The sequence below is a fragment of the Leptonychotes weddellii genome, chromosome 5, assembly GCF_054177405.1.
Source record: "Leptonychotes weddellii isolate Sample4059 chromosome 5, ASM5417740v2, whole genome shotgun sequence".
Classification (NCBI taxonomy): domain Eukaryota; kingdom Metazoa; phylum Chordata; class Mammalia; order Carnivora; family Phocidae; genus Leptonychotes; species Leptonychotes weddellii.
The window spans coordinates 5,188,863-5,202,589 of NC_138373.1; positions in this window are offsets into that span (position 1 = coordinate 5,188,863).

The window sequence follows — 13,727 nt, forward strand, 5'->3', positions numbered from 1 at the left end:
TTAAGAATTCCTCATATCAATGAGATCATATGATACATGTCTTTCTCTGTTTGACTTATTTCACTCAACATAATACCCTCCAGTTCCATCCACGTCGTTGCAAATGGCAAGATCTCATTCCTTTTGATGGCTGCATAATATTCCATTGTATATATATACCACATCTTCTTTATCCAGTCATCTGTCGATGGACATCTTGTAAAGCCGGGATTCTTAAACTCTATACAATGCCACTGCTGGCTGAGGGCTTTCTTTTTCAGGATCATGTTCATGATTTAACACAGTTATCTTTTTTTAAGATTTGTATTTATGTATTTTAGAGAGAGAAAGAGAAAGAGAGCAGGGGGAGGAGCAGAGGGAGAAGAGAATCTCCAGCAGACTCCCCGCTGAGCAGGAAGCCCACCACAGAGCTCGATCCCAGGACCCTGAGATCATGACCTGAGCTGAAACCAAGAGTCGGACATGTAACCGACTGAGCCACCCAGTTATTTTTCACATTACGAGAGGCGCTGGATTCATGGAGACAGAAAACAACAGAGTCCCCCTGAGAAGTGGAGGTGAGCCACTGGCTGGTCCCTCCAGCTAGCAGACTGCTGCGCACGGGCTTCAATGTGAGCATCAGTCACACTTCTGCCTTAATAAAGCGAGATATATAGTGTTATGGACTTTCAGAGTAAAGTTTTTGTCCCCTCATTCACTTGGGCATTAGCCAATGGGTTTCAGCCATTCTTCATCCTTATGCTAGGTAGAGTTCCAGGCTGGAAATAATGTTTTCCTCCGAATTGTGAAGGCAATGCTGCACTGCCTTGTAGAGTTAAGTGTTGCTGTTGAGAAGTATGATGCCATTCCAATTCCTGATCCTTTGTGTGTGAATTGCTTGTTTCCTTGGGAGTTTTGCTTCTAGGGATTTCTCTTTGTCTCCCATATTCTGAAATTACATGATTATGTGCTTAGTGTAGGTCTATTTCTGCACTGGGCTCTTGGCGGTCCCCTCAATCTGAGCACTGAGATTTCTTAGGACACTTAGAAAAATAGCTTTATTGAGATATAATCTACATACCATAAAATTCGCCCATTGAAAGGATACAGTTCAATAGTTTTTCGTATATTTATAGAGTTGTGCAGCTATCCCCATAATCTAATTTTGGAACATTTCCATCACCTCCAAGACAAACCTTGTGCCCATTTGCAATCGTTCCCTGGTCTCCTCCACAGCTCTAAGTAACCACCCATCTACTCTGGGGGCCATTCTTTTGAATTATCACTTTAATAACCGTCCCTTGATTGTCTTTGTTCTCTCTGGAACATCTACTACTCAGGTATTGGATCCCTTGGACTGATGTTTTATTTCTTACATTTCCATCTCTCTTTTTCTGTTCTGCTCAAGGGATATTTCTTCAACTAAACCTGCACACCCTTTATGGAAAATTGTATTTCCACCAGAATATTTTTAATTTGTGAGAGCTCTTTTTTTTTTTTTAATTCTCTGAACATTTTTTTTTGGAACATCTTGTTCTTTTTTTCATGAATGGAATATCTTCTTTTATCTCTGAAGATATAATTTACAGCTTTTTTGAAGTCTTCTGCTCTTTGCATCATTTATTTCCTCTGAGTTTTTTCCTTCTGTTGTTTCGGTCTCTGACTTTCATAGTAGAGCTTCCTCAGACATTTGGTGACTGCCAACTCATACTTAGGAGTGAGGCACTCAAAAGTGTTTCTGTGTGTGTGTGGCTATAGCTTATTGACTGGTGATCTGCACTAGGAGTGTTTCTCATCCCTGGCTGTATGTTTTCATCACCTAGGGGCCTTTAAAACCAATACAAATGCCAAAGCCACACTTCTGAAGCATCTGATTTAATTGGTTGAGACTTTGTCATTCATATTTTTTTTCCAATATTTTATTTATCAGAGAGAGAGAGCACAAGCGGGGGGAGCAGCTGAGGGAGAAGCAGACTCCCCACTGAGCAATGAGCCTGATGCGGGACTCGATCCCAGGATCCCGGGATCATGACCTGAGCCAAAGGCAGACACTTAATGACTAAGCCACCCAGGCAACCCTGTCATTCATATTTTTAAATGCTCTCCAGGTAATTCTATTGTACAGGGGGGAGAACCTCTGCAGAGGGCGGCGGGGGGGAATGATCCCTTCACTGGGGAGCCCTCAGCTACCAACATAGGATATATTTTTCCTCTGGGGTAACCAGATCCCTCAAAAAAGAAACATGCATCTTTCACTTTGCGGGCTAGGCATCTGGCTGCTAGCATCCTGGGACCCTACTGGAAGAAGAGGCTGAGGGTCTCCCAGTCAGAATGTAAGTACTCATACAACTCTCATTTTCTGTAGAGTGGTTGCACCCTTAACTTTGCCCTGTGTGCCCATGTCTGGAATCAGAGAGGAAATCTCTAATCCGGTGGTTCTCATTGTATAGTATCCAGATCATAGAAATTTGTTAGAAATGCAAATTCCCAGGCCCCATCCAGACCTGCTGCACCCGAAGTTCTGGGAGTGGGACCCAGCAATCTCCATGGGATTCTGATGCCTGCTCACACTTGAGAACTACTTCTCTGGGCTTCTGTTGGGGAGGGGGGGCCACGCGGTTGTTCAGAGTGGGGACGGGGATCTAACAATCCAGGAGCTCTTGTGCAGGCTCTCCTTCCGTCTCGGGTGTCTCCCGCACATTCACTTTTAGAAGTACCTGGGCCCCTACCTCCGCAGCCTGAGATTCTGAATTAGAAAGCAGTGGTTTGGGGACTTTCTCCGATCTCCAGTTTTCCTTGTTCTGGTTTCCTAAGACATTTGCAGCTCCTCCATTTGCTTTCCAGTTCCCAGATTTTATTGTTCTCTTCTCCTTTGCTGTGCTCTTTATCCTTGCAGCTCATGTCCTTTTTCGTCCCTTGGCTGCCATTTTAAGTGAGGTTGCAGGAGGGTATTTAATCCACCAGGCTTAACTGAAGTCTCATGATACAGATTAAGCGAATAAAGCACATTGAGGGTGGAAAAAACCCCCCAAAAAACCCCTAGTTTCTGTATTAACAAAGGAAGGAAGAAAAAAGAACAAAACCATGATATATGAGCTCATATATTTGTATGTGCTTGTACATGTATTTTAATACATGGTATGGATGGATATACTTCGAGCTATTAATGTTACCTCAGGGGAATTGTGTTAGGGAGGTGGGGAAGTGGAGACAGGAGGATCACTATTATATTTTTATTTATTTACTCCTGAATTATTTGAGTTATTACAAAAAACAAGTATTACTTGTAAAATTTTTTTTAATGTTGAAAATGTATTTGCTTTGCACTAACTGACCTTTTCAAATTTACACAGTGACCTGTGTGACCCATCCAGTGGTTGGAAGGCCTGGGTTTCAGGAAAGAAGTAGCCCTACTCCCAGATGTTCTCTTAGATTTAGGCTGGGCCTGAACAAAGTCACCAAGATCCAAATATTAAGTCCCTGAAGTACCTGCTTCTATCCTTATATTTGGCATGGAATAAAAGAAGTGTTCTCACCCCTAGCTGCATATTAGACTTGCCTGGAGTACTGAAGAATGGGAGCACAGCAGAAAACAACAAAACACCTCACTGCTCCTCCCTTGCACTAATTAAATCCCCAGGCGATTCTAATGTATAGCAAGGGTTGAAACTCACTTATGTAGATATGATTTTAATCCCTTTTTAAAATCAGAAGGATCATCTCTCTAATGTCATTCAGATCTTAAAAACAGGTTGCTTTACTAGATTTCTTAAAACTCTTCAGCTTTCCGACATCACACAGCACAACACCAGGGAAGTTTTTTAGTCTGTCTTAAAATACTGCCTAGTTTCGGCTTTGCTAGAACCACAGTGATAACTGAGCAGTGTATCTCATAGCATTTGCAAGCTGGATGCTCTCTCATGGGCCTTAGAGATAATGCAACTCTTCATTTTACAGGTGAGGAAATGTCACCCAAAGGTATTCCTTTACAAATTTACTGTATTGGGGGGGGGCGGGGGGAGAAAGAGAGAATGTGTGTGTGTGTGTGTGTGTGTGTATGTGACAGAGAGAGAGATGGAAAGTGAATGTTGTAAAGGACTTGTATTACTTTTACAAGTTTATGTAACTGGTTTATTCTATATTATGACAGGAACGTTCTCTAAGGATCAGTTTTACTTAACCTTGAAAAAAATTAGTCAAGGTCCAAATGAATTGAGAATTCCTCATCTATTCTTCCTCGTAGATTTGTACGAACTCAAGTCCTGGCCTTGGCCTCTTGCAGAAAACAAAGAATAATTTTCTTTAAAAAAATCCTGTATCTTTACCCAATGTGCTTCTCTAAGCTTCTTCTTTGCAGCTTTACTGAAAGTATTTTGTTTCAGAGAGAAATCCTCTTGGCTTAACCTGCAATGTCCCAGAACAAATGGTGGCTATGTGAACAAGGCATTAGATTGCCAGCTTCCATGCCTGAGAGCCATGGAAGGCTTGAGGTCAAAGTGTTTTCCTTATTGAGGTCAAAGTGAGTAAGAAGACAAGATAATTCACAGAAGGAAACTGGTTACTCATGTCATGAGCCAGGACCCTAAGCCCAGGAAGAAGGAAGGAAATTCACACTCACTGGATGAAAATTTATTCTTGGGTTTTCCTCTATTACATTACGTTTCCATGATGGGCCATTACAAATGTTCTATCATGGGATATGTTATCTCAAATGTATATTTATGGTTTTTCAGGTATGTCTGTTAACCTGTATGTATACTTATTATCAGATGCTTGCACTATTTAGATGTACATATTCCCACATGTACAAAAGTATGATCTCATGGACGTGATCTCACGCACGTGATCTCACTCGTACATTTATTTGTGTTGCATCACATGTATACACGATCATTGGCATATTTATTTTTTATTAAGTTTTACTGAGGTATAATTTTCATGAAATAAACCTCATGTATTTGAACTGTACAATTTGGTGAGGGTTTTTTTGTTTTGTTTTGTTTGGGGGGGGAGGGGCAGAGGGAGAGGAAGAGAGAGAGTCTCAAGCAGGCTCCATGCCCAGGGTGGAGCCTGACTTGGGGCTCGATCTCAGGACCCTGAGATCATGACCTGAGCTGAAATCAAGAGTCGGACGCTTAGCCCACTGAGTCACCCAGGCACCTCTGGTAAATTTTTACATATGTATACACCCATGAAACCATTACCACAATCAAGATAATGAAGACATTCATTATTCCCAAGTTTCCTTTTGACCATCTGTAATCCTTCTCAGCCCCTCTCCACTCCAATTCCCCTTGCTGACCTGTTTTAATTTTGCATTTTGTAGAATTTATTATAAATGGGATCATGAGTATTACTCTTCTTTCTCCAGCTCCTTTCAGTCAGCCTAATCATTTTGAGATTCATCCATATTGTACACATATGGATAGTTCATTCCATCTTGTTGCTGAGTATTTACCACAATTTATTTATTCATCCACTTATTGATGAACATTTGGATTGTTTCTACTTTCTGGCTATTATAAAGCCACTACAGACATTCATGTACAAGTCTTTGTATGAACTCAGCTTTAATTTCTCTTTGGTAAATACCTTGAGGTAGAGTAGCTGGTTCATAAGTTAGGCATAAGTTCAACTTTTTAAGAAACTGTCAAGCTTCCCCACAGTGGTTGTACCATTTTACACTCCTACAGCAGTACCCGAGAGTTCACCCTTGCCAACACTTGGTATGGTTAATCTTTTTTAATTTTAGACATTTTAGTGCATGTGTAGAGGCATCCTCTGGTTTAAATTTACATTTCCTCAATGACTAACTATGTTGTCTATCTTTTCATGTGCTTATTAGCCATCTGTATATCCTCTTTGGTGAAGCATCTGTTTAAATCTTTTGCCAGTTATTAATTAGGTTGTTTGTTGTCTTATGATTAAGTTTTAAGAGTTTTTATATATTTTGGATACAAGGACTTGGTCAGATCTATAATTTGAAAATATTTTCTTCAATTCTATGGCTTTAAAAAAATTCTTTTAACAGTGTCTTTTAAAGAGCACAAGTTCCTAATTTTTGTGAAATCCAATGTATTATTCTTAAAAAATGGATTGTGCTATTGGAGTCATATCTAAGAAATCTCTTCCTAATCCAAGGTCACTAAGAATCTCTCCTATGTTTCTTCTATAAGTTTGACAGCTTTAGGCTTTACATTTAGATTTATGATCCATTTTGAATTACTTTTTAATATGATGTGAGATATAGGTCAAAGTTCATTTGTTTGGGCATAGATATAAAATATTTTTTAAATTTTTTTTTAAGATTTTATTTATTTGTCAGAGAGAGAGAGAATGAGCAGGGGGAGCAGCAGGCAGAGGGAGAAGCAGGCTCCCCGCTGAGCAAAGAGCCCAATGCGGGACTCGATCTCAGGACCCTGAGATCATGACTTGAGCCAAAGGCAGATGCTTAACCAACTGAGACACCCAGGCATCCCAGGTATAAAGTATTTTGTAAAAGACCTTCCTAGGGTGCCTGGGTGGTTTAGTCGGTTAAGCACTGGATTCTTGGTTTCAGCTCAGGTCGTGATCTCGGGTAATAAGATCAAGCCCCGTGACCAAGCTTAAGTTTCTCCCTCTGTCCCTCCCCTCTCTGTGAGTTCTAGCTCTCTCTCTCTCAAATAAATAAATCCTAAAAAAAAAAAGACTTTTCCTTCTCCACTAAACTTTGTACCTTTGTCAAAAATCAATTGACTATATATGTGGAGTCTTTTTCTGGACTCTCTATTCTCTCCATTGATCTATTTGCTTATCTTTACTCCAAACCACATTATCCTGATTACTATTGCTTTCAAATAAGACCTGAAATCACATAATGGAAGTCCTCCAATTTTGTTCTCTTTTTCAAAAAAAGTTCTTATTTCACAACCAGAAATTCTTAAGCCATATTCCCTAGTCCTTCCACAGGTAACTAGAAAAGAAAGCCAATATCGTTAGCCAGGCTCTCCCCTTCATTCTGCCACTTACTTACCCAGTTGCTTTCATTTCTTCCAACAGTAAGGCATGTTGTGAAACTGAGTTGCACAATCATTCTTTTCCAATCCGTCAGCTCAGATACTAAACATGAAACAGGTCAATGTGTTAGCTTTTAACAAAGCATTTCTGTTTTAGATTTTTCAAAATAGCCTCCTGAAGGCATGTGTTTATAATGATGATTGATGGATGATTCAACAAAACTTCACTGGGGTCACTTCTATCTCCCAGTTGCCAATATTGGCCCACAGGGCTGGGGGGGAGGTCATAGAAATAACTCCTGTTCAACCCAGGTCAACCCAAAGATTCCCCAAGTGCCGTGCTTAAAGTAAACATTATAGCTCTAGAATTATGGCAACCAGGATATAAGCAATGCTGGAGGTAAATGTTCTCATTCTTTTGTTTTGCATTTCCAAGATTCCATTTACAATGTCTGTTACATGTGCATCTATGTGGTTTAGATGATGACTGATGTTCCATAAGGCGTGTTAATTGCAACTGATGTAGAGAGAATAGTTGAGGCTTATCCTAGTGGAAAAGCCTTTTCAGGCCTGTTCTCTGTTTTCTGCTCCTTCTCCTCAAAGGATGCCCTTTTATAGTTTCCATTCTCTGGACAAGGCTATTCTTCCATTCTCTAATTCCCCAAGAGGCAGTCAAAATCAGGAGGGCTTCTGTTTCTGCCGTTTCTCCTAGACTCACACATTTCCAATGTATAGTTAAAACTGCAATATAGTCGTCTCGCCTGTAGTTTTCAGAAGCAAATTAAGCTATTAATAAACCTTCTGGATCAAGAAGTTAGGAGTCTTTCACTCTGAATTGGTATATCACCTATTCATGTGAATGATGTTTGTGAGGCATAGAGCCCCTCTACAACATACATCTTTCACAACAAATACTGACCATTTACAATGTGCCAGGCACTAGTCCAGAGCTAGAGACACAGAAGTAAATAAAAACAAAGTATTTATCCCTTATCATTATCAGTTGAGATAATATTTCCTGGTCAGTTTACTCTGTGAATATAATCTTCAGCAAGACTTGAAGCATTGTGAATTACATTTATGTAATAATTTGAGGATTAACATTGAATTCAATTGCAGAGGAAATAGCAATCTTCCCACTTCACTACCCACCCCGCCATACCACCTAGCAAACACATATATTCTTTATACTTCCTGGTTTAGGTGCTTTCCAAACCGGGACTCAGGCTACTGCTTATTTGTTTAAAAATAAAGATTAAACATCAAAACATTAGCTGCAGTTTCAAGTAGCATACTCAATGCATATTTATTTTGTTATAGGGTTTGGAAATTGAGAGAATTCTTTTTAGTGCCAAAATAGCAAAGAAAAATATGAAACACAGTAAAAAGAAGGAAGTCTAAGCTTTGACCTAAAATGCTACACATTGACTCCAATTCTTTTTGCTTTCATATGCCATGAGAGGCTTTTTCTTTTTTTTTTTCTTTTGGCATTAAACTGACCTTATCTGTCAAATCCAAAGACTCAAGGCTGCAATACAGCATTATGCCTTTGTTCTTATAACCCTTTTACTACCTTATGTAGCTTTCAGGAAGCTAGACTTAAAAACCAATCGTAACATAGTATCTCTTTCCACCAAAGATTTTTCCTTCATTTTAAGAGTTTTTAAATATTTTGTGATGAATTCCAACTGGGATTCATTTGAGCTGGGCAGTGAAATAAAGATCACTTAACTGGCTCTTGTTGAAGAGGAAAGAAAATCTTAGTAGAATTTATTTATTTAGGCTGCTTATATTTAAGGGAAATGTTCTCCACCCCCTTCCACTCAGATGGGCTGTTCATTAGCTAGACTGAATCACATAGCAAAAGAAGAAAGAGTCTGGTTGGAATAAGTTGCCACCTCGGCAACAAAAGCGGCGACGTACATGAAGGGTTTAATTCACTTCATGTGGTTGCCGGCTGAGTGGAGATGGCAACGGGATATCTGGAACACAGATGAACATATTCCCTGATGGAGGCTGGTAATAGTGCAATTCCTCTCTGATTAGCAATCTAAAACATGCAGTCTCTTTGCACCTTTCATTCAGCTAAGGTGAGGCTGTTCCAGGTATGAACATCAAGATTCCAGGGGGAATAAATAATTCAGCTGAGATGAAAGAAGCAATAAGAATTTTAGCTCAAAGCTCAAGGAGACACTGAACCTAACATGGTGAGAATAAACAACACTGGAGAACTTGTTTTGGCTCTGGCCCTGTATTATCAATTGGTCTTAGGGCTCAGACGTCTGATAGTGCTAAGAGAGAGGTTCATTCTTTTAAATTTCACCTTAACCCCCACCAAATGGTGTTATAGAGCCAGCAGAAAAAAAATGCTAACCCTTCCTTCACCATTTCTGTAACACTTCCATCTGGGTATCCATCTGGGAGAATTTCAGAAAGTCTGGAATGTGTAGACATTTCAGACACAAATTCCCACTTCCCTTTGCTCAATTAAAAACTGAACATTGTTACTACTTAACACTTTGTTCATTCTTGCAAGTAGCTACTCTGGTCACCTGGCCAAAATAATGACCCTGTCTTTCCCTATGGAGGCTAGGTGAGTGTTATCTTCTACCAGAAATGAGATAAATTTATCTTAAGGTACCCTTGGAAACAGAACAGATTTGGAATAGAGGACTAAAAGTCAGACATTACTAACTGCGTATCTTGCTTTTCTCCAATGGCTTCGACTTTTCCTTCTCTTGCCTGCTCCTTCAATACCCACCCAACATTTCCTATCAAGTACACCTTCCACTATCTTCTCTTAGGGCCAATTTAATTCCCAACTTCTACATGAAAATGTCCTCTGCAGTGAGCTGGGCAGTGAAATAAAGATCACTTAACTGGCTCTTGTTGAAGAGGAAAGAAAATCTTAGTAGAATTTATTTATTTAGGCTGCTTATATTTAAATCTAACATAGTGACTTTCTTCCTACAAAATCACAGAACAAATCATACATTGAGCAAAATCTTCTCTGTTTCTCTTCCACAGCACTATCACTGTTGTGTACATCCAACAAGATATTTTTTGAAAGGAGAATGTACATCAGACCTAGGTGTTGCTCTCAATGAGCTTGTAGTCCAGTAGAGAAGATAATTATAATACAGACTGAAAGTAGTAAAAGAAATAAAGAATGCAAAGATACACTACTGTCCTTGACTATGTCGCTTCAGATTGAGCAAAATCAGAGTAAACTTTGTGAAGAAGGTAATATGTATGCACAGCTGTGAAGGATGAATGGGTTATGTGGTTCTAGAATTGGGAGAAAGATCATTACAGATGTAGGAAATAACGTGGGCTCCAAATCTGGAGGATGTAGAGTGTGGATCATGTGTGAAGAGCATCAAATACCTTCCTTGGATCAGTGTGAAGTGATCAAGAAAGATAATAGAAAGTGGGGTTGGATAGGAAACTGGGGGGGGCACATAATGGAGACCAAAGAGTTACAAATTTGCATAGGGAAACATGGAAGTTTTCTGAGTAGAGAAGCAAAATGCTTCACAGTTGTGCTTCAGGAAAACTGACATGGCAACAGAATGTATGCTGAAATGGAGAAGGCAGGGTTGGGGAATTCAGCTAGGAAGCAGTTGTATAGTTTAGAACAGGAGTCATGAGGTTGTAGCAGTGAATGTAGAGTTGACATGTTGTAGAAGTACAAGTGGAACTTAGAAACTGACTAGAATTTGAATGGACTAGGAGGGTGGGAGAGGAGACACAGGTAACTCCAAAGTTTTCCATTTGGATGATTTGGAAAGCATTAATATGTCACAACAGGGAATACAGGAGGAAGGAAGGAGAGGGATGAAGAAGAGAACAATGAATTTAGTTGAGGACATACTGAGTTAGAAGTGGTGGTAGTACTTCCTTGACATGTCTGTCCAGCATGCAATTGGTTTATTATGTTCTGGACCTCTGTAGAGATCAGGGATAGAATCATTAACCTAGAGATCATAGCTAAAAACATAAAACTTGTTAAGGTAGAAAGAATAGTGGGAGAAAGGAGAGAAATAATGACAACTCAATTTTGGGCACACGTATTGAGGGGGTAATGGAAAAAGACCCAGGGAGGAAAGAAAGGGAAAGAGAGAAAGAAAGGAAGAAAGTAAGGAGAGAAAGAGCTCTGAAAGCAAGAAGAAAGCCAGAAGAATGCAATATCATAGAAACCAACAATGGAAAAGTTTTAATTAAAAAAAAAAAAAAAGCCATAGCCAACAATGTTGAATGTTATAATGAGTTCCAGGAGAATTACAGAAAAATGATCATTGGATCTGGTGTGGCAAATTGTTGATTTTTAAGAAAGTTGTTTTTGAAGAGGTCAAGCATTTTAAAGGGTTAATGAGTAAGTTAGGGAGCAGTACAGAGGAAAGAGCCCTTGACTGGGAACCAGAGAACCTGAGTTCCAGCTTGGTCCCGCTGTTAGGTAGCCATATGACTTATTAACCCCTCTTAAGCTATTTCCTAGTCTTCAAAACTCTATAAAATCTCTTCTGACTCTCACTTTCAAAGATTCAAGCAAGCTAACTGTGTGCCTAAACTATATGGAGATAGTGAGCTACAAATTGGATACAGGTCAATTTCACTACTTGTGAAACTTGTGTAAAAGCAAGGCACTTTCCAAGTGTTTCCTAATATAGAATAATTCAGACTATATTCTTCCAAGTATTTTCTCCACGCAAACCTTCCTCCACCCTCCTCCCACCCCCTGTCTACTAGTCTTTACTTTTAAAAATGGAGCAAAGATAGTATTCCTAGTTTATCCAGCAACTTGTTCTATTGCTTGAAATCAGAGGGTGCCACCAAAAGCCTTTTTTGTTCATTGAAATCTGTTGGGTAGCATTATCAATCAATCCCTAAATCATGGCTTTCCAGCCACATGTGATCATATACTCGTACAGGAACACTGTCTGAAACTCAATGTCTCCTATCACATACTCCCCAAATTAAACCAGAAATATGTTATTCAAGAAGAACCCAGATGCACTGAAGAAAGAACATTTGCTTTATTTGGGGGCCTTAAATCTATTGGGATCCCACAGCAATACAAACTCAGAGTCACTGAAATGTTAAAGACTACAAATCTTTTAGTTGGGTTCAGGCACATGGTCTAGTGATATGTTAGTGTAGGTGTGAAATAGTTTGGCTGAATCCTATAATTAAGCACAATGCCTTATTTTAACACGCACACAACATGCACACACACATACACACACACTAGGATAGGATAGCTTTCTCTGAGACACCAGTAAATTTTCCTGAAGTTCTCAACCCTTGCCTTTCCTCCAAAGAGGTTGGCCTGTTCTTTCTCAAGAATTCTTGCTTTCATTTAATTCCAAATGGATACTGTAGAAAATAAAGGAAGAATTTAAACTTTGTTTCCGAAAGAACTTATATAATTCAGCTCTGAATTCAGTGGAGAAAAGGAGAAGAAAAGGACAATTATCATCTATTGTGCACCTGCTACATGCCAAACATGTTCACATACATTATCTCACTAAGCCTGACAATAATACTTTGTAGTAAATTTAGCTTTGGTGTTAAGAGATAAGAAAAACGAGGCTCAGAGAGGTTAAGCTATCCTCTCAAGGTCAAATGGCGAGTTATAAAACTAGGATTGAAACAAGACTCCAAAGCTCAAGCATTTTCTACTCTACATGCAGTTAGTTCAGTCTAGTGAAAAATTCGCTCTCAAAAAGGTCTTAGCATTTTAGGTATAAAAGAGTATTTGGTACAATTCACTAGAGCCTACAAATTCTGTTGTATCTGCACTGAATCCTACAAAAAAGAGAAAAAAAGAAAAACAAACAAACAAAAACACCCCAAAAACATCACACACTCTTAGCTCCTCTCCCAATTGAAATTCAGCAGTGAGGACAGTTACTGAGTCATGTTCACAGAAAGCTGTCCTTGGATTCTGTTATTGAGCTCACACCCCCATTCTTGACTTCCCAAGTGGCACTGAGAAAGAGAGGAGGAAATGTAAGAAAGTATAAGATGGGATCCTCTGACACCATGGTGGAAATTAGCACATTTCCCAGAAGACCAAGATAAAAATGCATGTGAGAAGAACAAGGGAACCAAACAGATGGGGCAATAAAATGGAGGCGGAATGAGCTCATCAGGATTTCCAGCACACGGCTGAAGTCCATACTGGGCTCTCAGCTGACCTGGGAGCCAGGAGACATAGTGAATGAGTGGGTGGTTACTATGCTGCAGCATCAGTTACGCTAAGAGATTAGGTGGAGCTGATTCACTGCAGCAGATCTGCACGACTTTTCAAGTGGAGGAAAATCTGTGGGCCCTGGTCTCTGCCACTCACATAACCATCCTTATGGATAGCATGAGTCAGATATGTAGGATCCTTCAGGTAGACAATGTGGTTGTGCTGTGAGTAAACCAAGGACAAGCTTTCATGTCGTCGAGACCAGGTTTCAACCACAGCTACAGCATATCTTTGTGTGAAGGTTTACCTGCTGTATACACAAATACCCCACCTTCCCAAACTCATCATTGGCTACAGGTAGTTCATAACACAAACAGAAAGGTCAAGGCTCTGGAATGTTCATCACACTGAACAGTGATTCTTTTTCAAACTATCAGCTCTTGAGCATAGCCAGAAGGGTCTCTGGAGAATCTAGTCTAACCCCCTTATGTTACACACAGGAAACTGAGGTCCAGGAAAGAGAAATGACTCGCCCCAAACCACTTAGCTAGTGACAG